Source organism: Caloenas nicobarica, chromosome 4, assembly GCF_036013445.1.
Source record: "Caloenas nicobarica isolate bCalNic1 chromosome 4, bCalNic1.hap1, whole genome shotgun sequence".
Taxonomy (NCBI): Eukaryota; Metazoa; Chordata; class Aves; order Columbiformes; family Columbidae; genus Caloenas; species Caloenas nicobarica.
In genome coordinates this window covers 45,081,088-45,096,560 of record NC_088248.1, presented here as the reverse complement: position 1 = coordinate 45,096,560, position 15,473 = coordinate 45,081,088, and positions in this window count along the sequence as shown.

Genomic DNA, 15,473 nt, shown 5'->3' with positions numbered 1-15,473 from the left:
CTGTGCCTAGGAAAGCTAAGCCTAGGCATGTCCATTTCTCACCCAGTTTTGCAGCAGAGTTAATAAATGAAAGTAAACGATTTTTTTCTTGGGTTTGGAAGGGGCCAAGAGCACTGCTGGAGGACTCATGTGAAGCCAGGATCATCCTGTTAACTCAACTGAAATAATGGAAAAAATAAGGGAGTACGTGAAAAAATGAAAGAATGCCCCAAACATAAATTTATCCAGATGTGCTTATGAGTCACATAATGTTACAACCCAGGTTCCCGCTGGGGTCCAGGGCTGCCACTCCTGGCGTCCTCCCAGAGCCTGGCAAGATGCTCGCACACAAGGATATTCCAGTCCCATTCACAATAAAGAGAGGTGAGTCAGCTCAAAATTCCCCAGGACCAGGCTCTTGTTATTTTTCCCCCAGCGGGCAGCGATAGCGTCGGTCCATGGTTGTGTGTAACTCCTGGCTGTCCCACTCCCTCCCTCTCCCGCATGCATCTGCATCGGGGCAAGCGACAGAGCTCGGTTTGCATCCTGATGCACCCTTGTTGGAAGAACCTGGAAGGCAGTAGTTGTATGTAACCTGCACGCAAAATACATTCACTCTAGACTTGGAAAAATGGAAAAAAGACCCATCTACGGGAAGTGTGAAAACTGTCCGTGCCTGTCCACGCTTTGGGTTTCCTAAGGGCTCTGTGGAGTCACCGGATTTGCTGCAAGGCTTCTGCCTGGGCCAGCAGAACCCGGTTTTGCCTTCAGATTGTCTCCCTTTCGCCCAAAATGCATCTCTTTCCTTTCTCTCCCACCCTGCTGGCAGCCGGGGCTTCCCCCAAAGAGAGAGAACTGGTGTTCCCACACACACTTTGCTCTGGCCTCTTGCTCCTTGTTGCTGGCTCAGCCTGGCAGGGGAGCCGGGAGGTGACAGTGGCACAGGGCTGTGCGGTGGTGGCCTTGGGAGGGTCTGCACAAGGGCAGGAGCCGGGACCCCGAGCCGCATCCTCAGATGCCCAGAGGGAAGCGGTCCCTGCCCCTGCAGCCCTCACGGCAGCATCCCGCCTGGTCATGCAGGCAGCAGGCCCGGTTAGCTTCATCCCCGCTGCCTCACGCTTGTTGTTTTTGCTCTCGCGTCTGTTAATTACTTGTGCTGATTGGGTTTCACGAGGAGGGGCCGGTGGCTGGGAGGTGCTGGCGTGCGTGCAGGCGTCCATCTGGCCAGGGCGGCTGCGCTGCCTCCTTGCTGATGCTGCGGCAGAAGCAACAGCCCGATGACCTTTTCGGCGGGTGCTCGGAGGAGGGTTTCCTCCTCTGCGGTAAGAGCAGCAGGTGCAGGACTTTTCTGTCAACAATAATGAAAACAGTGTTGGGGAGGAAGGAAACCACGGGGGCCAGCAGTGGCTGCTGCTGCTTTGTCCTGGACCCTGGGCTTCCTGAGGAGGGGAACGTGGTTGCAGTGAGGCTTGGTCTGCATGAAGTTCAGCTACTGGATATTACAGCTCCTTAAATGAGCCTTTCTATGTGTGTGACAGCTTTTGAATAAATTGGCTAAGGAAGAGTGAGCCCTGTCTGAGTTCCGTGTGTTATTTTTTGGTGAGAAGCTGGTGATAGGTAGCTGCTTTGGGCCGGTTCTGCTCTCAGTTACACGCCTGTAGACTAAATAATTCATCAGCAGCTAAAAGGTGTGCTGTCGCGCTGCCCGCAGCTGCAGCTCCCAGCACTGCCCGGCCGCCTCGATGGGTTTGTGTTCAGAGCTAATTTCGGACTAGTGTCAGAGAGTGAAACATCAGTGGGGATGGCTCCGTGTTTTATACAGGTAGGGATGGTGAGGAGTGATCACAGCTACTGTTTTTATTTTAATTTTGTAAGGACTACTGCTTTCAGCCCCTACTGCTGTAGCTCCTCTGCAGAGGATACCTGATAGCACTGCCTTCATTCCCTCCGCTCCTTTGATGTACATTTTCTCAGCTGAATTATACCCCTCATCCTGCCCTTTAAACTTAGTACCTTTCCATGTGTTTTTCCAGACTGTTTCTTAGGAGCAGGTGAACTTGTAAGACATTCAAACCCGGGCAGGAAGCTGGGGATTTGTCAGGGTGTTGCGTTATTAACCCCTTGCAGTTTCTGCTGTGAAACCCGGGGGAGCAGCAGGAAACCGGGTGGGTGCTGAGGACATTTGCTTTAGCACTTACATTTTGCATGTGCCCATTTAAAGATGTTATCTGTCACGATGTTGTTAAGTTTCAGTTTTCAGTAGTATTTTTACTCTCAGGCAAATTTGGTTTTGTTTTGTGTGGGTTTGGTTTTTTGTTGTTTTTTTTTTTTTTTTTCCTCTTTTCAAAGAACTAAAAAAAAAAAATAAAGTCAACCAACCCACTGTAACATTTCAAAAGCCACTTTTATTTCCTGTCCTATGTGACAAACAGCCAGAATACCTTTCTGAATGCAGATCTCTTAGGGGCAGGAAAACATGGACACATAAAAGGGCTTGTTTCTGGGGAAGCTGATGGATGTTAAAACCTGTTTAGTGCCTGTGGTCGTGGGGTCAGTCTCCTGTGCTGAGCTGCCCTCGTGGCAGCTTTACCCAGCCTTAGAAACAAATGCAGACAGGAGCCACCATCCAAGCTTGCAGGAGGTAGCGATGTTCAGGTTCGGCTGCCCGCGTGTCTGCAGGGCTGCTGCAGCACCGGCCCCGTCTTCTCCTGCATTCGTTTTTGTTTTCTATTTCCCTTCTCCACTTGCTTTCTTTGGCCGGGTTTTAACCGTTTCACACGTGCACGGTGTGACTCCAGCAGCTGGAGCCTGCTTCACACCCCTTTCGGTCTGGTCCTCTGCTATGCCTTCCTGGTCGCCCTCCCCTGTGTGTCCTCCCATCAGTTTGCATGGCCCCACCAACCCCTGCCACCCCAGCTCCCCATTTTCTCCAGTTAGTAAATGAAATGGCTTCACTGGTGCCTTCACCTTCTCATAAATAGCCTCCAGCAGTGCTGTGGGTGTCTGTAGGCTACACAGTGACTTCGTCCCGTCGCTCTGTCCAAGCCTAGGTGCTTTCACGGGATGCTGCACCTGCCCCCGGGGTGCTGTGGCCTTCCAGTACCTAAAGAGGGCCTACAAGAAAGCTGGAGAGGGACTTTTTACAAGGCATATGTTAATAGGACAAGGGGTAATGGCTTTAAACTGAAACAGGGTAGATTTAGATTAGATATAAGGAAGAAATTATTCACCACGAGGGTGGTGAGGCACAGGAACAGGCTGCCCAGAGAAGCCGTGGATGCCCCATCCCTGGCAGCGTTCAAGGCCAGGCTGGATGGGTCTTTGAGCAACCTGGTCTAGTGCAAGGTGTCCCTGCCCATGGCAGGACGTTGTGACTAGATGATCTCAAAGTTCATTTCCAGCCCAAAGCATTCTATGATTCTATGATAATACTGTTCAAGATGCTTTTCCCTAAAAGCTGTTTCCCTGAAGGTTTTCACTGCCTGGGCACATGCAGCATGACTCATCCTTGTATTTACACTTTTGGAGCTTCCTTTTGCATTTGCTATACTTTGCTGGAGAAAATGAGATTATTCCTGTTTTGCTGGAAGGCTTTACAGTGCCATGGCATGGCACATTTTGGGAGAATATTGCTCTGTCTCCACTGACTGCTGTTTGGAAACACGAGTTTCTTGGTCCTACAGAGAGACTTTTTGAGCATTTTTATTTGGCTGGTGGAGGAAAATTTAAAGGGAAAGTGTAAATGATGGGCATAAGCAAAGCTGATACAAGACCTCTTCATGAGCATTTCAGAGGGCTCTTCTAAAATGAGTCAAATGTCAGTGCAATCTTCCTGAAAAAAATAATCCATTTAGGATCAGTTACCTAGAGATCAACAACCCACTTTGCCATGCCCGGCCCCCTCTGCTCTCCTGGGGAGGCCGCCCGGGCACCCACACACCCCATGCCAGGCCGAGTGCATCCTCCCTTGGGGACTGGGATGCAGCTGAGCATCCCAGCCGCCTCCCACCGCGGCTGGGGAGCGGCAGTGCGGTGCTCCCCGCTGGGACAGCGACTGGGGGCTGACGATGCTGCAACAGCAAATCTTCCTTTGCGTGGCCCCTGTGGTCACCTCTGCCGAAGCTACCATCAACTAGACCCTGTTCATTTTATGGTTTTACACAGTTTCAGGTTCCAGATGGGATGGAAGAGAAGCGAAACCAAAGCAGCAGGAGAGACAGCAAGGGATTGCATTTGTGGCAAGTCCACATTTATTCACAGAAATCTGGTTAACTAGGTTCTAAAGAGTTTTACTTAAATCTGTTGACTTTCCATCTGAATAAGGTCTTTACAAGCAGACAGATGATACTAAATCAAGTTCGCTGTGGGAACGAGTTACCCCATCCCACAGATCCGCTCTGACTGTCTGCAGAAAATGCTAATTTGAGGGAACATAGCCCTGATGAAAGGGAAAAAATGGGAATTAGCTAAAAAAGCATCCGTCCCAGCGGGTCAGAGGGATGATATTTTTATTTAGGTGCTTTAATTAACTGAACACAATCTCCACGTGTAAACAGCTCCTTGCTGTTCCAAGAGATGGAGGGCATTCAGGCACAGGACAGCCGTATCCGTGGCTGCTTCATTAGGATCATTACCCGCCTCGCTCTCTGCGCATGTAAACACTGCAGACTTGCCAAGCTAAAACCACGTCCCAGCTGGGTCACTTCAGGTAAAGCCAACAGGATGTGCAACGACTTCCCTTCCCTCGGCAGCAGCACAAACAGCCCCAGATCCCTGCTGGGAGCAGGTACCTGGGGCCAGAAGCACGCTGTCCATCAGCGGCGGGGCTGGCACCCTCTAAACAAGACTCTTCTTCTTTTTTTTGCCCATGCAATGTAGTACCAGGCTGCTTGATTGCCTTACAAAGGAAAGCCCGGGCTCAGGACAGGGGTGCAGCTGCCTGGTTTATTTTCGTCATCCTTTGGATGTTTCTTCATGTGCTGGCTTCAGGGAGGTTGTTATGAAGATAGGTTTTTAGTTTTAAAGAGCGGTGTGAGGAAAAGCAAGCTGCCGGCCATGAGCCGGGTGCCTCCAGTGGAAAGCAGCCGTCGGGGATGGGGTTGGGCTTTGAAGCCCAGAAGTGGACCTGGACACTGTTGGAGATCAAGAACGGAGGAAAGTGGAGTTGAGGGCTTCTAGAGAAGTGCTACCATGGGGTCAGGGGAAGGACATCCCGCCCAGCACCTCCTCTGCTTTTTTGGATGGCTTTGGTTGGTCTGGAGAAGATCATGGCTTGTCCCATAGAGCTACAACAGCTCTTATAACCCTAAAGACTGAGCTAAGCAACCCCCCTCAAGCTCCTCTTTAGCACGGAGCACTATTCTTCAGGACCGATATCAACAGCAGCTGAGATGCTGCTGCCCGGGGTATCTCTGCATCGAGGGTGGAGGGCCTGCATGGCCGTACCTGATGTCCAGATGGCTGAGGCTGGTGGGAACCGCTGTAGCTCACAAGCCAGTTGCGTTTTTCCCAGACACCTCGCCCTGGGGCAAACCAGCTGTGCTTGGCCAAAGCCTGGGTCTCCTTTCTGAATGCAACGTCTTGGCTTGAAAAGATCAAGGGCTCTTTCTCAGAAGGGTAAATCATGCTCTTGGGTAAAAATCTGTGCCCAATTTATGCCCAGAATTTTATCTGCATGATGATTTTTTTTTCTATATTGGCTGAGGCCAGTTCTTATGGATTATTGGCAGAATCCAAGCTGGTGAAGACCCTACTCTTAGGAGTGTCCTCGGTCCTTCAGCTTAGTCTGAAGGTCATTTACATGTCCCTTATTCTAGCAGCAGCACCTTTCACAAAGCTAAGAGCCATTTGTTTGGTCAGTCCTGTCCTTCATCTGTCAGTCTGCATGTTTCCTTATGCCTTACAAATACTAGTAGGTGTTTTTGCTGCAGCGCTGCCCTGGAAACTGACACTAGGTACTTTCTCCACCAGGAACCCCACACTGTACATCACTGCTGCTTTCCAGGATCCAGGGCAGAGCCTGACCCTCTTGTTTCCAGGCTGTTTACTTTCATGCTTAAAAATAAAATGGTATAAATAATTTATAAACCTCAAAAAAAAATTACAGATCATTCGTCTCTGGCCCCATTTCTATTTAAAATCCTGCTAAACTGTCTCCTGCAAATACAGGAGACTTTACTATCACATGGGCAGCACTGCCTGAGAGCATTGGGCTCAGCTCCTTTTTTGTAGCGACTGGGCAGCAGGTTTTAGGGAGGTCCGACTGCATCTTCCACAGGGGCTGCCTTCTCACTCCACTTTTGTGTCTCTCTAGTAGGTGTTTCTGCACTGCTTGGAGCAAAACTCATTTTCTTGGTGCTTCCTCTGATGGAATAAATACGTGCTCAGCGCTGTGGCATTGTTCTTCGGGTCTGGGCTGTTTCCAGCTGATTAATTATTGCAGCCGCACGGTAGTTTTTACCACAGGAGGACAGGGATGGGCGTCAGATCACTGGCCCGAATGGACCAGTATCCTGTCTCCAGCCATGACTTGGAACAGGTATTTTGGAGAAGATTATTTGAGCCAGGGCAAGTTGAGAGTGATTTTTTTCCTTGGTAAATCCTCCCTTGCAGCATTTACTAATCAGCAGTTGGGAGAATTTATGAGCTGGAGGTTGCATCTAAATGACTGTATTTAATAGTTCTGGTGGAAATGCTTTGCACAAATCTGTCTAATTCATTTTTGACCCTGTTCATGCTTTTAGCCACTCGAATATCCCCTGGCAATGAGTTTCTCCAACCAGCCACATGTGTGAAAAAGCACTGCTCTTCAGCTGCTTCTGAGCAATTGCCTGATAACCATAAAACAAGCATTCCGATTTAATCAGAAACACAGGCTGTGAAAGTGAAAACATGTCATATGTGCTCAGACTTCCCAGAACTGGACTGGAGCAGTATAACCGTACTGAGGGACTAAAACCAGCAGCTAGCTCGTCACTGCTGCACTAAGCGCATGGGGATGTGTAGGACAGGTGCATTGAAGAGGTGCTGCCGATGCTGGGAGACCACTGGCCTGAGCGATGCTTTCAAGCATCAGCAGCTGAGCATGAGCAAGTGCATCACAGGTCCCTGCTGCTGCAGAAAGTGCTCTGGGGCCGCCAGCCGTCCTGCTGCCTGCCTGACCTCAGGGGCACGGCACCCCCAAAAAGGCGGTACATGCAAATGTCTTGCACATCCATACTTCCAACCATGCAAAGAAAAAAAAAAACCTGTTGTGTGCAATGAACTAACCTGTTTTTGAGAGTCTTCTAAAAGCTCTTCCTTCACGCTGTTGTCTGGTTTTCACTGAAGAGCGTTACTTTCTTTCAAAGAGGAAGCAGGTGCTTAGAAAGGACTTGTTTTTTGCAGCAGGGGGAAATGGCAGGACACTTGCCTTAGCTCAGCCTCACTTTGCCTGGTTCCGAAAGCCCTGGTCTTGGCACAGAGCATCCCTCCAAATGTGGGGTGAGCGGCTGCAGCCGGCCCAACCGAGCCGGGGTGCGCACACGCTCATGCCTGCGCACACCTGCGCCCGCACACGCAGGCACAGGCTGTCCCCGCAGCGTGAAGGGCAGCGAGCTGTCTTCACTTTTTCTGCCTGATAAAAAGCAGAGATAAAAGGCAAGTTTCTAAGGTGACAAAACAGAGCTGAAAACAAGCGTTGCTGTCAGTCAGGGGCCATATACGGTACTCTGTACCTTTGGGAGTCTTGCAAACTTCAGCTACAAAGCCTAAAGACGAAAGGGCAGGGGTAGGAGGGAAAGGTGATACTCACTGTTTCTCCTTCCTTCTCTTGGTCTGCAGACTTCTTCTGTCCTTTCTTTCCAACTTGGATGAAAGCGCCTGCCAGGCTGAGAAGTTTTCGAGCAGGATTTACTAGCCGGAGAAGTAGCTGGCACAGCTGCTTCTCCAGAAACCAAGCTGAAACCAAGATTTTTTTTTTTTTTTTTTCTCCTAATTCACAGGCTTTTCAAAGAAATAAACACAGGTAATTAGTTTTAACCAGAGATTTTTATCTTGTTGCTTCACCAATACTTTGACTGTTCTGTAGCAGTTGTGGACGAAATGCTGTTTCACTACGCAGGACTCAGAACCCTGGGGAGAGTTCCCTCTGGCCACCCTCACTTTTCTCCTCTGACAGCGGTTTGCACGAGCACTGAGCCCGGGTGTCTTTCCCGCACACAGCCACGGTGTCTGTGCCCAGACGGATGCTCTGTGCGGCCCAGGGGACCAGCAACGAAACAGAGCACGCTACAGATGGATGGATTTCCTAGTTGTCCAGTGACAGGTGACCCTTGGGGCAAGGCCAGCGCAGAGTTGAGGAGTAGGAGTCGGGTCCCTCTTGACACCCCACATGAGAGCACGTGTCCCCTGTGCAAAGCTGAGCCAGGGGAGAGCCAAGCTTTATGTTATGCTGGGGATGGCATCTCCATACCCTGAGCTATTCCCTTATTTCTGCTTTGCCATGCCATGAAGCCAGAGTTTGTGAGCGTATGCTGACACCTGAATTGATTCATTTTTTTCTAGCAGCACTGAGGCAATTTCCAAATGCATCAGAACACAATATGTTCTGCATGTATCAGATGCCATTCCCACCTTACTGGGACAGTGCTAAGACGGGAGTTTGGCACACAGCAGTATCTAATCCATGTTAAACATACAACAACCTGTTTTTAAGCTGGGCTTACTCATCTTAGGGAGAAGCGTGCACTTTCTTCATGCTTCAGGAGTGGGTAACTGCACCCTGTGAGGGTTTCTCACTTTCCTTAAGCCCCATGCAATGAATAGTCATGCAAGTTCTTGGGCATCTTCCTTGTTCATGCCGGTACAGCTCACTCCATGCGTGGGCAGGAGATGCTCTAGGATGCCGAAATAGGCATCTGGTTTGGTCTGCAAAACCTGTGTATTACTTACGCGTTCAGCAAAAAGCAATCAACCGGCAACATTTCAGTGTGTAATCAGCGAAGACTTTTCTCTTTAAAATCGCCACTGTATTGTGCTAGCTGTTTGTGGCAGCTGCTTCTGTTCCCCCCAGATGTCTGGTATTGCTCAGTGTAGGGGCTGCCTGGGCATGCACAGTGTGGGGGGCAGTGGGCTCGGGCCCCCCCCAGCAGAGCTTGTACGGGCCCTGCAAAACGGAAGGGAGAAAAGAAAAGAAACAAGAAGTTCGTTTTGGAATTGTATCATCCCAAAACTGAGAGAAGAAGCGAAATTTAAATGAAAAGGACTGGTTTTAGTAAATTGGCGTGAACTTGCTAACCTTGCAGTGAGCAGTTCCCGTGCTGCAGTCTATGGAGGAATGGCTGGATTCAGCTCAAGTTTCAGCTGCTTATTTCCAGTCACTAATCTGTATTAAATATCAGCTGGTGTTATATGAAACATTCCCTATGTATCTTACAACGAGCAGGGAAATCTCAGACTACCTCTGGAGTGAAGTTTAGCCAAAGAAAACCACGCAAGCCTCCGTTTATGAGTTATTGGTAAAGCATTACATGAAAGAACGTGCAGCTTTGTACATCCGTTGTGCTTAGTATGACAAATCACGTATTTACCTTAGCCTAAAAATGAATAGCACTTTGACTATTTTTCCATGTCTGCATTAGAGGTCAGAAAAGGAAATGATACCAAAAGAGAAAGAAAGAGGAAAAAAGAATAAATGCCAAACTTATGGCTGTGAAATCACACTTTGCATCTGAAATTTCTCTCAAAAATATCTGACACGATAGAAACATGCGCCTGATTTTCAGATTAGTAGTTCATATGATTTTCACTTACGAAGGCCGACAGCAGCACAGTGGGAACTGGCACCCAGCAGGGCTTTCAGAAGTGGGTGGGTGGTAAGACCAAATGGCAAGTGAGGAAGCTTTTGGCATCAATGGTATGCAAATGAGGCCTGAAATCCTTATTAAGCTCTAGGAGGAGAACCTGCTAGCAGGTACCTGTGGCCTCACAGGTGTTGCTGGGCACTCACTAACTCTGCTCTGGCGGGAAAAGGACCCCGACATTTCCTCTGGTTTCATCACTGCATCTCGCAGGTATGGCCAAAACCAGTTTTGATCAAAAGAGGAAACTGTTTGCAGATTGGAAACGGGAAAAAATCGGATAAACCCAAGTGTTGTTCTGTAGTGTACACGACTAATCCATAAAAGGCTGCACTGAGTTACAATTTCTTTAGGCAAATAAATGAAAACTATGACATGCTCCCCCACAACTTCCATAAGGTAAAACTTTGATGTGATCCAGAGGTCAGCAAGCAGTGTCTCCTCTCAAACACGGGACGAGGCGTTTCTTGAGACATCGGTGAAAAGTGTTGTACTGGGCATTTGATAAGCTTCCCATCCTCAGGATGATATTTGCATCTGTTGCTCTGGGAATAAAAGAACATTTCATATTCCTTAGACAAAACTAGGCTAAGATGGAATTACAGCTGGGAGCAGATTAATAAACTCTGAGTAAAACATATTATAGGACTGTAGCAATTCTCTGTAAAAACCAAGCATGCTAAAACTCTGGAAAAATCAGACTTGCAGGTACATTTAAATGGAAATGTGAGCACATGAATGCAGTGAGACACGGGCAGCCAAGCGTGGCAGGGATAGTGGTGTCTCTGTGAGATCGATGGCAGTCCAGCCCCACTATTTCAGGGCAGCATCTCATGGGATACCCCTCTTCATCTGGTCTGTGTTCAGATGATGGCGCTGGGGCCTTGTTCTTCCACAATTTTCCCCTGTTTAAATGAAAGTACATCTGGAAATTGGTACTAGTTTATTTTGATCAGAACCAGATATTATCCTGGAGCTCTTCCATCTTAGCTAGTATAGACACTAGAGTATGTCCATCCAAATCCTCTAATTTCCGATTAGTTCTCTATCAAGCAAGGTCAACTATAGCAACTTTATACAGGAACTAAAACCAGTTAAATCTTTCCTTCATTTACGTGATCCAATGTAAAAAAAGAAACTGAAAACCAGAGCAAAGCTTTAAAATTATCTACCCACTACCGAAAGTGGTATCAAGCCACAGTACCAGCAGCAATCCCACCTACTTCATATCTAAAAAGCATGGACCACCATCCATTCCCCCAGCTCCAGCTCTGCCTGCTGACTGAGGAATAACCTCTCTCTCCCACACAGGGATTTCTTTAGACCCAAGCTTGTAAATAAACCTACTTTGAGGTTGGAGTTTCGTGTCATTTTTAGGTCAGACTGAAAAATGCTTCTAGCGCAATAAAACAAAAAAAGAAAACCACCCATCCTCCTTTCATTTCAGCTGAAGTTTAAAAGCAATCTCATCCAAGTTGTTCTTCTAAAAAAATGACTTCTCACTCCTTCCCTTGAGGGGTTCGATGGGGTTTTTACACCTCCTTCTGACCTGCAGGCATTTTCCCCCTGTCTATACGTAGTGCCTGCTGTCCCCGGGGCTGGTACACAGCATCGCTGGCTGACTGTCGGGCTTCGCTTCAGCTCACTTCTTAGAAAGTACAAACCACACTGAAAATCTTGCTGAAAAGGCACTGCGTGCCTTAGAAAGCAAAAATCCTGCTCCTGGGCAGGGCCTGAAAGTCTGCGTGTTAGCAGTGGGCTGTGGCAGCTTGGAGGTGATGGAGCTGCCCTGCAGCCCGGGGTGGGTAGTGGGTGGATGAGGGGTGGCAGGGCACCCCGATCCCTCCCCTCTGGCCTCCCATAGCTACACCTTAAGCAATCCCTAAGTAACTACCATGCGGTTTAATCAAATACTGTGTTACGCAGCTGAGCCAGTTTAGGTTTCTAGGTGTGAGCCCAAGCTCCCCATCCCCTGCCACGTGCGTCTGAGCCCGGCTGTGGTGGGTGCCCAGGCAGGAGCATTGCCCTGCAGAACGTGAACTGAGCTACTGTTTCTAACTAGCCACTGCAGATATTTTGAAAGGTGCTAGTGAAGGCTTTCCACCCCCTGCCCAACAGAATGGTTTTACCATTTCTAAGATTTCAGGCTGCGATGTTTGGCCTTTGCAGAAAAGCGAGTTACCATCCCCATAGTCCAAGGACTTCTCACAGTAACCTGGTAGGCTGTGCTTTTTACAGGTGGCTCTTTTTACAGGTCACTCTTACAGTGCTTGATCTCAAGGGAAACTAAACTTCAAGTACTTGTTTTCGCCGTATGAGTGTGAGACTACCCAATGACCCGTTGACATATACCAAAACAAGTATATAGTCGGAAAAAATGCAGATCGAATCGGCTCCTGGCTATCAGACGGTTTAATGAGCTCAACTCACAGACACAGCCCATTCTCTCTACCTTCTGTATTCACCGGCACATAAAGGTTTGCAGATGGTTTATGAGACACTATGGTCCGTGCCCTGACAGGTGCAAGATGTTCAGGTTGTTTATAGAGACCAGGAGAGAATAAGTTCAGCCCTGGACCCTTCCCCACCTACACGCGAAGCTATATCTGGAATCAAGCATCTGATGTTTGCACTGAACCTCATCAACTCACTTCCACTTGCAGAGCTGAAGACAGGAGGAAACAAAAGCAGAAGGCTGCAAGGTCTGAATGCAACAGCAGATGTTCACGTGAGACTTCTTCCAACACCCTGCTCTGGCATATAGCTTCAAACTTTTCACCGTTACTCTGATCAATAGCTCTTTTCAATATGATCTTACTGGGGAGAAAAGGCACTTCATGAGGACACCTACAGCTGTGCATTCAGGACAGATACACCGAAGTCTCTGTAACCTCAACATGACAGAAAAACCTTTTGCCCTGCCAACGCATCACACCAGCCCTTCTTGGGCTTGTCATCACTCGGCAACTTTTGGTGTTCAGACATGCTGCTGACAGCTTTGCGCGAGCTGCTTAAACAGGAGAATCTGTGCTCTGGATAATGCCAGTGAATCATAATGAAACTTTTCTGGGAACAGATTTTCACCAAGGTTAGCCAACAGAGCTGTGAAGTGACCTACCTCAGAGAAAAATAGCACATATCACACAGCAAAGGGTGAACGGTCTTGGCTGAGTGAGGGAAAGGCTTAAGAATCAACATTGCCTTCTGAGGGAAGAGATAACTAACATTTGGCCTTTCATTTGCTGTCAAATAAATTAGACGTAATGGTAAATAGTATTTACAGAGACTTCTGCCTGGCCCTGCAACAGGTATGAAACCCAAAACTATCAGAAAAGCAAAATCTGGAGCTTCTGCTTGGTGTGTGTTGAAAGGACTGTTCCAACCTGCTGTCTCAGACGGGTCAGCCTTGCCCTGCCACAAAGCGAGACAAAAGCTGGCTCTGCATTGTGAAAGTCAGCGTGGTTGAGGAGCTTCGTCTCCAGCTGAGACGATGACCTAGCTGACTGAGGTAAGAGCAGCGACCTCTGAAGGCTTGTGTTTCTGCCTCCCAGAAAAGGTGCTTCAGAGATCAGGAGCCTGATAACAGGCTGCGCTGCTCTGGGTGTGAATAAGGTCCCTCACCTTGCAATGGGAGATGTGACTAGCAGAGGGCCTGGGGAGAATTATCTCTCTTGGATTAAAGGAAATTCCAGGAATTAATGGTGAATGGTAAGATCAGCTGGCTTGATTTTTGTGAACACTATATTACTAACATCTGGGAAGAGCAAAATTTGATTGAAGACCCATCAAAAGAGCAGCTTGCTCAGGATGTTGTAAGTGGTACAGCTTCTCTTGGGAGTCTGAAAACAAAATAAAGATCAGATGTGACACATTTGGAGCCCAGCTGAGTCCAGAGCAACTGAAATATCCACCTGGGTTTTTTGAGCCACAGAGATCAGTGATTGATTTCAGGGCACTTCTTGGCTGATGCCATGAAGAAGTGTTACAATTAAGAGACTGCAGAGCACAATGCCACTATCCAAGTAAGTAGTCAAGGTGCAGAAATCATATATGACACAAAAGGTAATGAACTAAGGTCTAAAGTTTTGCCTCGATGGGTTGTTAACTCAAAACGAGTGCAAGCCCTGGATTCTGGGAAGAGAAGTCAAGTGGAGTGAAGAGGAGAAGGTCTAAAAGCTCACCCATGGAAATTGTATGTACATGTTTTAAGTTAAAAGCGTAAGAAGAAGGGTGCAGTCACTAGAGGCACAAAGATCAATGCATTAATCTTGATGTGATTTGACTGGCGAGGCCTGAAACTTCAGATGTCCTGTTTCTGTGTCATAGTGGATATCACTACGAACCATGAACATTTTGTTCACTTTGGCACTGAACAGATGGCAAGAAACTAGAAGAGATTCAAACAACAGTAGACATGATTTAAAAGACACTGGAAGAACTGGCTTGAGACAGAAGAAAGCAAATGTAAAACTAGGGAAGGGAAAGGTGCTAGAGCTATTTAGAGAGAATAAAACCACCAAGAGAGGGGAAATATTTAGTTTTACAGAACAGAATATAAACAAAATGAACCTACCATGAGTAATCAAAGGCTCTGGAAAATTAATACTAGCTGGTCTTGCTGCACTGATTTAAGTTACCGGTCCTTTGTTTTGCACCTTTGCTGCATCTGGGGCAGCAGCAAGGCAGGGAGTGCAGCCCCCGCTCCGCTGGCAGCCCACTGCGTGGCGGATTTAAATCCTCACAGCTTCCAGGCTAAAAGTGCATACCAAAGCGTGAGCCCGGGTGGCCAGTGCAGGTCTGCTACCATTGCTCTTGCCCCAGAGTCCCCAGCAGCACAGGGATGAAAAAGCAACAGGGGTGGCAACTTCCACAGTTATCTCAGCATGAATTTTTTGTGTATATGAGTAACCCCCAGCAGCAGCTTCTTTGCTGGGGACCTCAATAAATCTGTATGGAGGTGACGTAACATGAACAAGCACCTTGCTCCAGTGGATGTCCCACACCAGAAACCCGCTTTTCGGAACAGGCAGCTCCAGTATGTGCTGTATCCAACTTCCAGCCGCCTGGCCAGCAGCTCCCAGGCATCACTTCCCTGACTGGATATTACCTGCAGCATGCTGACAGACCATGTGAGCCCCAGGGACTTCGTCTGATCTCTCCAGCTCCTTCACAAGCCCTGCACACAACAAGAGATGACACACAGGAATGGTGGGCTGCCCACTCCTCCTGGCATTGCTGGGTGCTCATCACCTTCATGACTTGCATGTGTGCAGACAGCTAGCACCAGCTGAGCATCCTTGCAGCCCCACTCCCTCCCTTTCTAACACTCGTTCCCATTTCCAAAGCAGACATAAAGTAGCAGGTACCCACACTAAGCCCATGCAAAATATTTTACCGCGTTCACATCGGAGCTCTTCTGTGATGCATGGCTTGCTTGTGCCTGGTGGCAGTCTGTGGGATCTTCACACCTGCAAGCGAGCAGAGATAGAGACGCTGGGGCCCTGGTGTGACGCCTGCCTGTGCACCCCCACACCCACGCACTCGTGCACCAGCGCATCCAGGCACCTGCACGCCCGTGCACACACGTACCCGTGCAACAAGAAAGCTGCAGCAGCTCCTGCCAGCGCAGTGGCAATGCTGTTTGCTGCCTCCCCT